Genomic DNA, 16,034 nt, shown 5'->3' with positions numbered 1-16,034 from the left:
CTGACAGATGGCTCTCTCTGGCGATAGGAAATAGGGGTTTCAGTAGGGAAGGAGGCAGATGAGAAATAGGTTGGTGATAAAAGTAAGAAAAGTAATGCAAAAGATGAAAAGTATAGACAGATAGTGCCAACATACCTCAGTAGTACCAGTAGTAATGTACCTAAGAGTACCAGTTCGCCCACACGTGATGTACTGCAAAGACAATTTTATTCCAAACATAAATTAGAAACATCAATTGTTGGTTCTCGAGGTGGCCTGCTTTTGGCAATTTATCAAAAAGAGTAATTCTAGTACTGCATCAGTGTTCACCAAAAGCATGAAGTAAAGCCAAACAACTGACACGCACAATTTAATTAACTTGTATCCCTCAATAATCAACTGATATTATTGAATAGTAAGCCCGTTTTAAAATATGTTCTATAAACCAGAAGAAAACACATATTAAAGAGGGTTCTTGTTTTAAAAGGACATGTGGGTAAATAAGAATCTCCTTAGTGCCATCGTTTCAGCATTTGATTTTAACAGAACATTAAAACAACCCATTTAATCTTATTAATACATCTATTAATTTTTGTCATCAAATGTGTATAACATAAAATTTTTCGTTTTTAAGCATAAACTCAGTAGCATTAATTACATTCACATTGTTGTGCAACCATCACCACTATCCATATCCAATACTTTTCATCATCCCAAACAAACTCTAAACCCATTCAACAATCACTCCCCATTATTCCCTCCCCTAAGCCTCTGGTAACCTCTAGTATATGAATTTGCCTATTCTATATATTTAATATAAGTGGAATCATATAATATTTGTCGTTTTGTGCCTGGCTCATTTCGCTTAGCCTAATGTTTTCAATGTTCATCCATATTTAGTATGTATCAGAATTCCATTCCTTTTTATGGCAGAATAATATTCCATCATAGATATATCAAGTCAGTCCTCATTAGTGGATTCTGTAGTTGCATATTTGCTTCCTGACTGCATTTATTTGTAATCTCAAAGTCAATACTCACAGGATTTTCATGGTCATTTACAGACAAATGCAGAGTAACAAAGAATTTGAGTTGCCAAGAGAGCACATTGCAGCTGAGCTCACACAAGGGACCACTCCGCCATCTTGTTTCAGCTCTCATGCTATAAACTGTCATCCTTTTCACAGTCTATTTATTGCCATGTGTTTTGCATTTTTATGCCTTTTGGTGATTTCACCGTTTAAGATGGCTCGCCCCTAGACATAGTGCTGAAGTGCTAGCTAGTGTTCTTCAGCTCAAGAAAGCTATGATGCGCCTCACAGAGAAAATAGGTGTGTCAGATAATCATTACTGAAGCATGAGTTACGGTTCTGCTGGCTATAGTTCAATGCTAACAAACCAGGAATATATGTTAAGTAAGATGTCTTTAAACGGAAATACACATGAAACAAAATTAGGTATAGATCAGTTGATGAAATGTGACCAGAGGTTGTAAGGACCATTACCCCAAAGTTCCCCTAGGAGAAATAGTTGAATATTTGCTAATTCAGTGTTTGCCGTGACTTTATAGAACATGACTACAGCAAATATTTTATCCAATCATCTGTTAATGGGCAGTTTGGTTGTTTCCACCTTTGACTATTATGAATAACGTCACACTGAATATGGGTATACAAATATATCTTTGAGATGCTGCTTTCAGTTCTTTTAGTACCCAGAATTGGAATCCCTGGGCATATGGTACCTCTGTGTTTAACTTTTTAAGGAGACACCACACTCTTTTTCCACAGCAGTTGCACCATTTTACATTCCCACCGGCAATGTACAAGGGTTCTAATTTCTCCACATCGTTGCCAGCACTTTTTTCTTCTTATTAAGTAGCCATCCCAGTAGGGCATGACATGGTATCTCACTGTGGTTTTCATTTTCATTTCCCTAATGGCTAATGATGTTGGACGTGTTTTCATATGCTTATGGGCCGTTTGCATATCTTCTCTGTAGAACTGTTCATGTAAGTTCTTTACCCATTTTTTAATTGGATTATATGTCTTTTTGTACTTGAGTTGTAGGAGTTCTTTATATTTTATGGATATTAAACCCGTATCAGATACATGGTTTGTAAATATGTCTCTCAACCTGTGGCTTGCCTTTTTACTCTATTGAAAGTGTCCTTTGATGCACAAGCATTTATAATTGTAGTGAAGTCAAAATCTCTTGTTGCCTTTTCTTTGGTGTCACTTATTACTTTTTAATTGTTTGTAAATATCTGAGTATAAAGGGCTCCAATCAATTACAGAATTGTGAGAATGTTTTTTCATAAATGGAACTTAGGGGAAAGCACCTTATATTTGAAGGCTGGGAATAATGTACTTAAAGGGGTTTGGAAATAAATAAGAAACAAAAAAAAAGAAAAGGTCATATAAGCTTTGTGTATTTATCTATTCTAGAAAATATTTATACAGATAAAATGGAAACAACAAAAGATAAATGCTTTCTAATATTAAAAGTAGTTAAATGTTATTGATGTAATTATTAGAATGAACATGTTGTTCTCTGTTCTTAAAACTTTTGACCTCAACCCAACCCAGACTTCTGTAGGGTTTCTTTCTCTCAACTAGAAAGAATAGAGCAAAGCTGTGTTTTTCAAGGGGCTAGGGTGGATACTACTGTGGGGAAACAATTGGAAATTATATAAAGCCTTTTGGTCCAATTGCATCAAAAAGAGAGCTTGATGTGGTAGCTCCATCACTGGGTACTGTGATAGACCCCGTACTTTTTAGGGAAATCAGTAAGTTACAGAGGATGGCCGAGCATATGCATACATGCTTCATCTTGCATTTATTCCAGGAATATTTATTAACTGTTGTCAGTATTCTAAGCAGTAGTTTTAGAATAGTGAGAGAAAAAAATCCCTCTCTCACAGAACATACAGTCTAATGAGAGAGACAGAAATACTGAGTTTTATAAGTAAAATATAATTGTGATAAGTATTGAGAGGAAAAGTGGTCTGAGAGCAGTTAATGGGAGAGATTGATCTAGTCAGTCTAGTCAGGAAAGTCTTCCTTGGGAATGATTAAACTGGTGTTCCCCAGGTGAAGGAAGTATACAAGGAGGAAAGTTGATCTAGCCTGAGAGACCAGCATGTGCAAAGGCCCAGTGGCAGGAAGGAACATGGGCCTTCAATGAACTGAGAGCAAGACAGTGTGGCTGGAGGGGAGCCTAAGGCCAGGTCCTGTGGGTTTCAGAGGCCACATCAGAGACTTGGCTCTGTATTTTAAGAGCAGTGGAAAAGCCATTGAAGTGTTCTAAGTGATGGGGTGACATTTCCAGATTTACTTCTTGAAAAGATCTCTCTGAATGCAGAATGGAAAATGGGTTAGAAGTGAGTCAGAGCAGATGTTGGGAGACCAGACAGGAGGCTGCGATGGGAATCCAGGTGATAGTGTAAGGTGAAATCATCAAGAATTGCTAGTAGTTGGATAATGGCAAGGACTGGAGGGGGGGAAGAATTAGCTGTCTAGGAAGACTTCCAAGCCTCTGCCATAAGTGCCAGGAAGGATTTGGTGCCCCTCACTGGGATAGGGAATAAGGGAAGAAGACTCAGGTTTAGAAGGGCAGGGGAAGGGAGAGCCTGGGACCAGTTTTGAGGGTAAGATTGACTTGCCTTTGAAAAATTATCCAAGAACACATATTATATAGGCAGTTATTTCTACAGGTCAGAAGCTAAAGAGGTGTCCTGGCTAAAGTTAAAAATTTTGAACTCATTTTGGAGGTAGTAGTTAAAGGAGGAATGTCGTCACGTGGATCTCAAGGAAAGAGGACTTTAAGAAAGGAGATGCGACTGCCCTGTCATGTTATATGTTGTTGCGATCTCAGTGAGGTGTGAACTAGAAAACTCAAAGCATGCCTCATGCATTGCCTGCCAAAGCCTTACACATTCCTGTCTTCTGAACATGTTCTATATGCTTTCCCTGAGCCATTACCGGTGCTTTCCTACCTTCCACCACAGCAAAGGCAGCAGTCTGGCATTTTGTGTAAAGCAGTAGTGATGCCGCTCACTTGAGGGCAGAGTGCACCGACATGGTCCTCCCTTGCTCTCCCACCAACCCTTGGCTGTTTATACCACCTCCCACCTGGTGTTGCCAGCTCTTAAGTGCGTGTATCTCTGCCTTATTTCACTGGCACACCTCACTGAAGTCACAGACTCTGTCTTAATCATTTCTGAATCTCTAGCAGCTGGCATTGTGCCTGAATCATAGTAGGTACTCCATAAATATTTGCTGAATAAATGAATTATTGAACAAATGAACCAAACAATCTATTAATCAGTCTGAAGGGGCTTCCTAAGTTTACATTTCTAACTATGAGGATGAAGTTTATGATGAAGTGTGGTGTAGGGATGCATGGCTTTCCCGAACAGAGGCATTGCAATATTTAAAACAGAGGAACCAAACTTTGGGTTTGCCTTCAACTGTGACACAGATCTGAAAGTTCCCAAAGATCTTATTCTCCGGTATTAGCATCACTGGAGATGGAGGAAAGGTGGGAGATAGGGAATAATAAGGGAAACATTCTTTCTAATTTTTTACTAAACATTGGGGTGAAGATATTAGTTAATACTTTAAATTAACATAGAACTTTTCTTATTATAAACTCAAAACTTTTCAAATATGTATTAAATGATTAATTATTCAATTTTACCTTGAAATAGCTTATCATATATTGCTACAGATCGCTGCAAGTATTCAAATTTCTTATCAATTCACTACACATATTAAAACTCCCACTGAAGCCTGTAATGACTTTTTTTTCATTTTTTTTATAAGATCTGAAATGAAGGTTCAGTATTACTCTCTTTTACATCTTGGCTGGTATTTTAAAATTAAACATATATTAAAGACTTGCTTATACTACCTCAAGTAGTAGCCCAGTAAAAAATGTTTTTGGATGATCTTTTACTGTCCTCAGCATCTGACCTTGGGATTGTTTTGGTTCACAGACTGTTGGCGAGAGTGAGGGAGGGTTGAAGTCTTAGTGGCACTTCGCATGCCTCTGTGGATTCTCTGAGTGTCTGTCCAGGAGGAAGGTGACTTCCACCCACACCATCCTGCATCTGAAGCACTAGTGGTGTGAGGGCACCTCCATTAGATGAGTACACAACTCAGTTGCCATCGGCTACTTCTTTTCATGTTTTCATGGGGTGCTACCTGTTTCTTTGTGTCCCCAGTCACTGGGTTAGTGTGCTTGTGCAGTCCGGTTGTCCTCAGTGAGGGTTCTCCCCGGTCCATGCTGCCAGCGTTACAGTGCCAGTGAGGTCCCTCTGTACCTAACGTTCTGAAGCTCCAGGAGGCCTGGCTTCCAAATGGGTTGCGTGTTCCAAAGTCTGTCCCACCGTGGTGGAGGCTGGGATCAGAGGATTCTCATGGAGGCCAGGGGTGGTCGGAGGTATGGCGAGCCCCAGTGTCCCTTCCCACAGGGAGTGGTGGATCTTCCTGAGCCACTGGAGGTGACTTCTGTGCCTGGACCCTCACCCCATCAGGGTTAGGGCCAGCGATGGTTGGGGGACAGGAATTCTGATGAGAGGAGTCAGGGATGTAGGATGAACCTGGTCAGCTCCTCCTTCAGTGGCTGCTTTTGTTCTTCCTTCTCTCTCCCCAGCCCACTTCCCCTTCTCCTTCTTTCAAGTTAGGATTTCTTACTTCTCCTTGGCTCACTGGGAAACTGTTGTGTGATTTCTGCAGCTTCCAGTGTCTGATCCTCCTCCCTTTTCTTCTCACTTCTCCCTGCTCCTTCCTTTCCTTTCCCTTCTCTCTTACTCCCCTCCTTCCTTCTCTCCTTCTCTCTCCTTCTTCTACCTCCCACTGCCCCATACACCCCTTTTCCTTCCACTGAGAAACCTCCTCCTGAGATTTCCATTTTTTTAAAATTTCTGGGTAAGTATGAGGGAATAAAGTTCAAAAGAAGGAAACAAGTCTTCCTTCCATGCCTTATTTTTCTGTTGGACTCTATGAAAAACCAGGCCTTGCACCAGTAGCTAGAGGGCCAAGGCCTGCAGCTGACGGCCTGACCATGAAAGCAGCGCCCCCCTGCAGGTGGCACATGTGCTGCCAGCCTCACCGTGGCCCCACTGTTCCCAGTGGGGAATCTGTCTGGGTCTGCAGCAACCTCAATTCATGCCTCCTCAGAAGAAAGAATTTGAGAGGCAGAAGGAGAGACTGAGGCAAATGTTACACAGCAGGAGTGAAAGTTTATTAAAAAGCTTTGAGCAGGAATGAAAGGAAGTAAAGTAACCTTGGAAGAGGGGTTACTGTCTCTGTGACTTGGGAGATCAAGTGTGCAGTTTGACCTTTGACTTGGGGTCTTACACGTTGGCATGCTTTCTGGGAGATTGCATCCCTTCTCCCCTGATTCTTCCCTTGGGGTGGGCTGTCCGCATGCTGGGTGGCCTGCCAGCATTTTGGAGGGAGCATGCACAATGTGTTTACTGGAGTTCTATGCATGCTCACTTGAGGTGTTCCTCCCTCACCAGTCCAGTATTCCTAGAAGGTCATACCATACCTGAACTCCGCCATTTTGCCTCTTCATGCGCATGCTTGAGCCCACTCACCCAACTCCTGAGATCTTATCAGGAAGCTGCTTATCACCAGTTTCAGGTTTTTCTATCTATTAGGATACTGCCTTTCCCTGGCACTGGCTGACACCAGTTATTATTTTAGAGAAACAGTATAACAACTGCCTGACCTGAGGGTCGCCTGACATTCCTGGTGGCAGTGAGAGGGACCTCTCCTGCCCTGCTCACGTCTGCCTGACTACCTACTGTAACACCACCACTGCCTATTTTGCATCTGGCTCTCTTCATTCCTACCTGGCCCTTGGAGACAATGGAGCTCAAGACTCTTGAATAAAGAAAAGCAACATCATAAGTAGAAAATAGTCAATCCTTATCTGCAAAGGGCAGAAGCACTCCAGAATGGAAATTGTGTTTTTACACAAAAGTAGTGTTTAGAGGCCATCTTCCCACCTGAAGGAGGCTAGACAGAGTGAACTCTAGGGGAAGGGGCATTGGGGCTGGAGGAGGTTTTATAAGCTAGAAACAAGAACAGTCATTCAGTTATATACAGGGAGAGAGGAGAGGTAGATACAAGTCCCCAAAACCAGAATTATTTCCTTCCCTCCTTTCCTCTACTTCTTTTTAAAATAGTATTTATTCCTTTTTGTCAATCTATCATAGTGATAAGAATTAGAGTTGGAGTAGAAAGTCACTTTTAGCCAGGCATGGTACCTCACACTTGTAACCCCAGCACTTTGGGAAGCTGAGGCAGGAGGATTGCTTGAGTCCAGGAGTTCAAGTCCAGCCTGGGCAACAAAGACCCTATCTCTGCAAATAATTAGCTAGACACAGTAGTGTGCACCTGTGGTCCCAGCTACTTGGGAGGCTGAGGTGGGAGGATCACTTGAGCAACCAGAAGTTCAAGGCTGTAGTGAGCCATGATTGCACCACTGCACCACAGCCTGGATGACAGAGCAAGACCCTGTCTCAAAAAAAAAGAAAAGAAAAGTCATTTCCAGACATTTTAGCAGAGGAAGTGAGAGGAGGGAAGTTCTGGAAGAAATACCTGGAAGATAACCTGCTGCAATGGTGCTTCTGAGTTACGTCATAATAAGAGGAGTTCCGAGACTGAGCACGCAGAAGATAGGGACTGCCTGTACCTGAGAAAGGTGGAAACACCTAAGAGGGGAGGATTAACTTAAGATGAGAACTGAGGGGACACTTCCTAACTCAGTTCTTCATTTATCTTCTTTTTTTTTTTTTTTTTTTTTTTTTTTGAGATGGAGTTTTGCTCTTGTTGCCAGGCTGGAGTGCAATGGTGCGATCTCGGCTCACCACAAACTCCACCTCCCGGGTTCAAGGGATTCTCTTGCCTCAGCCTCCCAAGTAGCTGGGACCACAAGCATGTGCCACCATGCCCGGTTAATTTTGTATTTTTTTAGTAGAGATGGGGTTTCCCCATGTTGGTCAGGCTGGTCTCGAACTCCTGACCTGAGGCGATCCACCCGCCTCGGCCTCCCAAAGTGCTGGGATTACAGGCGTGAGCCACCGCACCCGGCCTGTTGTTTTTGTTTTGTTTTGTTTTGTTTTTATAAAACCCCATTCTCATTTTAGACTACTTTTGGGAGAAGGAAATAAGTGATATTTATTGTCCTTTCATTTGGCAGATACTTATTGAGCAACTTCAGTGTATTAAGCACTGTTCTAGGTAGTGGGAATATAACAGTAAACAAAACGAGATTCCCTTCCTTCATGGGGCTTACAGTCCAGTGGTAGGTATAGGTGGGTGGCATAGCAGAAAAAGCGAAGGCGGTATTGTCAAACAGTCCTGCCTGCAGTGCTGCTAGAGAGCAGGGCTTGGATCCCATCCCTGTTACTTGTATAGGACAACAGCAAAAGTGGTACTTAAAATAATATGTCGTTTCAGTGAATTTCCTCAAGGACCTTACTAGTGCCCTTGGTTAGCCACATTGGCCTCCTTTTGCTGCATTGAAGATCCAAACTCATTCTTAACTCGATGTCTGTTCTCTGTGCAGGAAGATGGCTCTTTCGAGCCTTCTTGTCTCAGCTCTAAATATTCCTTGTTCAGACAGATTTTGCCTGATCATCTATATTAGGCTGTTCTTGCATTGCTGTAAAGAAATACCTGAGACTGGGAAATTTGTAAAGAAAGAAGATTTAATTGGCTCATGGTTCTACAGTGTACAGGAGGCATAGCACCGGCATCTGCATCTGGGGAGGCCTCAGGAAGCTTCCCATCATGGCAGAAACTGAAGGGAGAGCAGGCACATCACATGGCAAAAGCAGGAGCAAGAGAGATAGAGGGGAGGGGGATGCGCCACACACTTTTAAATGACCACTGTCACCGAGAGGACAGCATTTAGACCAAAGAGGGTGGTGCTAAACCGTTGATGAGAAATCCACCCCTGAGGCTGGGCATGGTGGCTCACACCTGTAATACCAACACTTTGGGAAGCCATGCAGGCAGATTGCTTGATTGCTACTCAGGAATTCGAGACCAGCCTGGGTAACATGGTGAAACCCTGTCTCTACCAAAAATACAAAAAATCAGTCGGGCGTGGTGGTGCATACCTGTGGTCCCAGGTACTCAGGAGGCTGAGGTGGGAGAATCACTTGAGCCCAGGAGGTGGAGGTTGCAAGGAGCCGTGATTGCGCCACTGCACTCCAGCCTGGGTGACAGAGCAAAGCAAGGCCCTTTCGGGGGTGGGGAAGAAAGAAAGAAGTGCACCCCTGAGATCCAATCACCTCCCGCCAGGCCCCACCTCCAACACTAAGGATTACAATTTAACATGAGACTTAGAGGGGACACATAACCAAGCTATATGATCTAGGATCTATAGATCCTAGAGCTGTCCACCAGATCTAGGATACACTCCTGCCACTTCCCTCCCCATTTTATCACGTCTCTGTTTTCTCCCTAGTAACCCTCCTGCCCCCATTAGCGTAGGCTCTGGAGGGCAGGAACCTGGTCTGTCTGATTTACCTTTGCACTGCCAGCTCCTAGAACACTGCCTGGCATTAGTTAAGCACTTGATGAACTAATTAATTTTAAAATGCTATTTTCGGCATTATTTCCTGCTGCTTCTCTGCATACACTCCACACCAGCCAAATTAACCTTTTTCTTCCCCAGGTCTTTCTGCTGCTGTGCCTTTGCTCCTAATACTTCCCTTCTCCCTCCCTCAAGCCCAACCTAAAGCATACTTTCTCGCTGCCAACTTGTCTTACCATTAAAGAATGACTTCCCCCATACACTCTATAGCAGCGGTCCCCAACCTTTTGGGCACCAGGGACCAGTTTTGTGGAAGACAATTTTCCACAGACCTGGCTGGGTGTAGGGATGGTTTCAGGTTGAAACTGTTCCACTTCAGATCATCAGGCATTAGTTAGATTCTCATAAGGAGCATGCAACCTAGATCCCTCATATGCACAGTTCAACTAGGGTTCACAGTTCTATGAGAATTTAATGCTGCTGATGATCTGACAGGAGGTGGAGCTCAGGCTGTAACACTCAACTCACCTGCTGCCCACCTCCTGCTGTGTGGCCCAGTTCCTAACAAGCCATAGACTGTAATACAGTCTGTGGCCCCAGGCTTGGAGACCCCTGCTCTATAGTACTTCTTTTATATCTCAATCATGGAACTTATTGTGTCTATATATGTTTTTTTACTCTAGATATACTGTAAATACCTAGAGCACAGAAAATATACTTGTTAAAGTTATCCATAGTGTCTAGCAAAATACGTGTGTGTGTGTGTGTGTGTGAGAGAGAGAGAGAGAGAGGAGAGAGAGATGGAGTCTCACTCTGTTGCCCAGGCTGGAGTGCACTGGTGTGTGCAACCTCTGCCTCCTGGGTTCAAGTGATCCTCCTGCCTCAACCTCCTGAGTAGCTGGGACTACAGATGCCTGCCACCACACCCAGCTAATTTTTTGTATTTTTAGTAAAGACAGGGTTTCACCATGTTGGCCAGGCCGGTCTCGAGCTCCTGACCTCAAGTGATCCACCCACCTCAGCCTCCCAAAGTGCTGGGATTACAGGCATGAGCCACCACACCCAGCCGCAAAAATACACATAACTGGCGCTCGGTAGCTGTTTTTAGTTTGTTAATGTGTGTTCTTTCTGGCACATGGGTCAGAATCCAATTTCCTGATGTGGATTGACCTTACAATGTTTTAGGGGCTTAACATGTAAACTTAATGAAAAAGATTCAGTTTTGCAGACTTCTTTAAATTTTACTTCAAGAGTACTGCTGTATGTTAATATTCCATGTATGATATTTCTTATAGCATTCTTGAGAAGTTTCCTGAGGAGTTAATGAAGCTGGGTAATTGCCAGGATAGTATGAAATTAAAGCAAAACAAATATGAGACTGCAAATGGAATGAACTGTTTAAGCTATATATTACTATATTGGGATCAGATAGAGTAGTAATGATGCAAGAAATACATCCAAGCTTTATTCTGGCTAACTAGAGGGAGCTATATTTCATTTTTAACAAAAGTCAAAAACAGTTTAAGATCATGTATTATCTTCAAAAGGCTTAGTGTGGCTAATATTAGCATATTGCTTTTTACTTCAGTTAACATGCTCAAGGGCCTTGGTCTCTTCAGCTAAAAATATTCTTCTTTTCTATATAAAGTCCCTGGAGTAAATTTCTTTCTTTTTTTAACTTTTGTAGAGATGTGGTCTCACTGTGTTGCCCAGGCAGTGTAGTGGCACAACAGCTCACTGCAGCCTTAATCTCCTGGGCTCAGGCAATCCTCCTGCCTCAACCTCTCAAGTAGCTGGGACTATAGGCACGTGCCACCAAACTGGCTAATTTCTTCGTATTTTTTAGAGACAGGGCTTCACTCTGTCACCTAGGCGGGAGTGCACTGGTGTGATCATAGCTCATCGCAACATCGAACTCCTGAGCTCAAGCAGCTCTCCACCTCGGGCTCCCAAGTAGCTGGGTTTACAGGTGTGAGACACCATGCCCAGCCTGGAGTAGATTTCTTTATTGAAAATTTGGTAAATGGAGAAAAATTATTTTTATGCAGTGATTCTATTCCAAGATAGGGCAGGCAGAAAGGAATGGGCCAGTCAACTCTAAAACAAAGGAGGGCTCCAGACTCCCCCCTTGACACAGGCCACAAGACCTAGAGACAGTAGCTTTGCTGGCACTGCTCTGGATTGAAGAAGGGAAACACACTTGAATGTGTCTTGCTGTTTAAAGCATTTTATGAACTTCTGTCTTTAGACATTTCTAGAACTGAAACTGAACCACATGATTATTTTTATTGTATCACATGAGAGATGATTTTGGTTTTATAATTTTCCCCTTTTCCACCCATGAACCCCAAGCTTATTTAATAGGGTCATGTGGGGGAGGGCTCTGAAAAGGTTGTTTAATTTTCCCTGGGTTCAGGCAGCTGACACTGTTCTGAAAGAAAGAAGTGGAGGATGAAGGGAAACAAACAAGAAGGTCATATTTGGAGACCCTCGGCCTCCTTATTAAAGCACACTGTGCACTTGGATCAGTGGAGCTGCAGTAGGAGTGTTGCCCGAGCCAACATACATACCTACAGGTGTGACAACCTTATATAACATCATCATCACAGACATCATCTGTGCCGCTCTCCCTTGAAATAGACACCACTTCAACAGAAGCAGTGGAATTAGCAGTTTAGAACCTCCCCACTTCCTGTCCGCTGCAGCTGTATGTCAGTCTCCACTTACCTGGGCACTGCAGTGCAAAAGTAACTGATAATCAAGATAATTTAGAGGGAGATTTGAAGGATTCTGAGCTGATGCTGGAAGCTTATGGAAGGTGTCGTGCTAAATACTATCTCTAATACTCCATTTTATTTAATCCTCACAACTCTGTGAGGTAGGAATTTATTATCCTGCTTTTAAAGATGAGGAAACCAAAGCCCAAAGTTCTGAACACAGGTGTGTCTCTGTCCAATGCTCAGAGTTTTTCAGCTACAAAAGGCTTCTACCTTTACTATGGAATTTGGATTTTCAGGCAGTTACACACAGTATAGAGCTTTGGAGCCTAATGATGGTTTCAGACATGATATGTATTTGAAACTCTTACCAATCATCATTGTCCATATTGTACTGCAATAACACAATCCCTGAGTCTGGGTAATTTAAAGAGCCAAGATTTATTTCTTACAGTTGTAGAGGCTGAGAAGCCTAAGATCAAGGAGCTCACATCTGGCAGGAACCTTCCTGCCGCATCATCTCATGGTAGAAGGCAGAAGGGCGAGAAAGAGAGAGAAAGAGAATGTGCATGAGCACAAACGGGGTTGAAACTTGCTTTTATAACATATCCTCTCTCAAGATAACCCACTCCTATCAGAACATGAATCCATCCATGAGGGCAGCATGACCTAGTCACCAGTTATTAGGCTCCATCTCTCAACACTGTTGCATTTGGGATTAAGTTTCTAACACATGTACTTTGGGGGACATATTCAAATCATAGCACTAATCATGTATCATCTTTCATTAAGAATTATCCTTTAAAATAAGTGAGATGGCTGGGCACCTTGGCTCACACCTGTAATCCCAAAACTTTAGGAGGCTGAGGTGGGCAGATCGCTTGAGCTGAGGAGTTCAAGACCAGCCTAGGGAACATGGCAAAACCTTGACTCTACAAAAAAATATAAAAATTAGCCAGGTGTGGTGGCATGTTTCTGTGGCCCCAGCTACTGAGGAGGCTAAGGTAGGAGGATCCACCTGAGCCCAGGGAAGTTGAGGCCACAGTGAGCCAAGATCACACCACTGCACTCCAGCCTGGACAACAGAGCAAGACCCTGTCTCAAAAAAATAAAATAGGTGAGAGAGACATACCCAATATATAAACAACACAAATGGGAAATAAAGTGTTCTTAGAAAAACTGGAACTTTGGTTCATATTTTAAATTATTTCTCCGTATCTGTTTTTCTTCCTTTCTGATATCGTGACAGTATTTAAGAGCTCAATTGTTGAAAACGTAAGCCCCAGTCCCTAACATTGTCGTTAATGAGCATCATGTTGTTGAATGAGTGAGCCTTCATTTCCCTTCTATAGAATGAGGGAATTAGCCCAGACCAGCAGTTTGTAAACAGTGTGTTCTCAGAACCCTTTTACACTCTCAAATCATTGAGAATCCTAACGAGCTTTTCTTTATGTAAGTTGTATCTATTGATATTTACCCATATTAGAAATTAAAACAACTTTTCTAAAATATTGATTTATCAATTTATTTTAAAAGAAACATAAAGCCATCACATATTATTATAAATAACATAAAACATGAACATTTTTATGAAAAATAACTTTTTTCAAAAAAAAGTGAGAAGAATGGCATTGTTTCGCCTGTTTGCAAATTAATCTGGCATTCTCTCTTCTGCTTCTTACATTTCGTCTGTTGTGATGGGTTGTTTGGGGGAGGTATATGAAAAAAATTTAGCCTCATCCAGATACATAGTTGGAAAAAAGAGGATCTAACAGACTCCTTGAAAGGGTTTTGGGGACACCCTGGCATCCTCAGACCACACTTTGAGAACCGCTGTACTAGATGACCTTTAAAACCCAACCCAGACTCTAATTCCACCTGGCTTTAGGGAAGCCTCACTCAAGGTCTGGATCTGTTTCCTCATTCAAGAAAGACTTAATCTATATATCAGATGCCGGAAAATCAAAGCTAGATAGAACATAGTCCCTGAAAGGGCTCATAGTCTAGTAGCAAAATACTTACAGAGCCTACCACGTGCCATTTACTATACTTGACGCTTTTGTATGAATCATCTTATTTACAGACCAATTATATTTTAAAGCAGATATTATTGTCACTCTTTCATAAATGATACAGCTGCCTTGGCAGAGAGAGATCCAATAAATTACCTAATATCACAAGACACTGAGAGATGGGCCTCAGGTCTGAGCCTAGGACTCCACCCACAGTGCATGCCGTTTTTGTTATACTGCATTTCTCCTCTCTGCAGAATAATGGAGATGGAAGTGTCTTACAGGTCCCCTCTACTTTGCTATGGTTACGATTATATAGTGCTACTGTACCAGTGAGATAACTTATTCTCATAGCTTTGAGAATGTGTGGTTAGAATGTGTTCAAAAAAGAGGAGGAGTACAGTATTATAAATGAATATCCTAATCACTTCTCCTAAAGTGAGATTAAGTTCTCTTTATTTTTACTATTTAGCTAAAAGACCAGCATTTCACCAGTCAGTAGTAAATATTGAAACTATCTACACCATGGTGGCTACTGTACAGAATCAAAAGAAATGAAACTTCTAACTTCCATCCTTTAGAATTCTATAGTGTAGCTGGTGAGTTACTGGACAAGTAAGACCTAAATGCATAAATATTGGCCCAACAAGGTGAAGACAAATGACAGGTGACAGGTGTTATGGATGGGCACTCGAGGAGTTTAAAAAGCAGGTGGCAGCTACTCAGGAGGCTGAGGCAGGAGAATCCCTTGAACCTTGGAGACAGAGGTTGCAGTGAGCCAAGATTGCACCATTGCACTCCAGCCTAGGCAGCAAAAGCGAAACTCCATCTCAGGGGAAAAAAAAAAAAAAAGCAGGTGGTTCTTCTGGACTACAGTGGTCAAGGAAAGCTGCCAGGCAAAACTGTGCAGCTTGAAAGGCCATGTTGTCCTCCGAGAGGGTTAGAATTGGATGGGTATAGTGAAGCGGGTGGTACAATCCAGGCGTGAGATGCTGTACCTGAGCAGGAAAGGGGATGGGTCTCTGCAATCCAGAGTTGAAGCTGCCAAACCACAGGGCCCGAAGAACTGCAGGCTTAAGCTTCAGAGGGAGGGGGCTGTTTCTTTCCCCCTCTCCTTTTGTTCCCTCACCATTTCTGCTTCCCTTCCTTCTCTCCATGACTGGTCCCCCACTCTTTCTCCTCTCATTTTTCTGTTTCCGCTTGACCCTTTCTCTTTCCCTTCCTTTTGCTCTATAGCCCTTCCCTATCTCATATACAGTGAGTGGGACAATATCATTTTTTTTTATTATTATACTTTAGGTTTCAGGGTACATGTGCACAATGTGCAGGTTTGTTACATATGTATCCATGTACCATGTTGTTTTGCTGCACCCATTAACTCGTCTCTCACCACTCCTATTCAACATAGTGCTGGAAGTTCTGGCCAGAGCAATCAGGCAGGAGAAGGAAATAAAGGATATTCAATTAGGAAAAGAGGAAGTCAAATTGTCCCTGTTTGCAGATGACATGATTGTATATCTAGAAACCCCCATTGTCTCAGCCCAAAATCTCCTTAAGCTGATTAGCAACTTCAGCAAAGTCTCAGGATACAAAATCAATGTACAAAAATCACAGGGATTCTTGTACACCAATCACAGACAAACAGAGAGCCAAATCATGAGTGAACTCCCATTCACAATTGCTTCAAAGAGAATAAAATACCTAGGACAATATCATTTTTTATTGAATGAAAATGCTACATCCCATTGTCTTACCTTTGAAATGA

At 42.4% G+C, this 16,034-nt stretch overlaps 1 protein-coding gene across 4 annotated transcripts in view; it reads left to right on the top strand.

The window, feature by feature from the left end:
* The window catches only part of NR3C2 (nuclear receptor subfamily 3 group C member 2), a 362,474-nt gene that overhangs the window by 288,999 nt on the left and 57,441 nt on the right, over positions 1-16,034 (top strand). The window lies entirely within an intron of this gene.

Source organism: Nomascus leucogenys, chromosome 7b (genome assembly GCF_006542625.1).
Source record: "Nomascus leucogenys isolate Asia chromosome 7b, Asia_NLE_v1, whole genome shotgun sequence".
Classification (NCBI taxonomy): Eukaryota; Metazoa; Chordata; class Mammalia; order Primates; family Hylobatidae; genus Nomascus; species Nomascus leucogenys.
The sequence above is the reverse complement of the archived record's forward strand: the minus strand, read 5'-3'. Positions and strand labels throughout refer to the sequence as shown.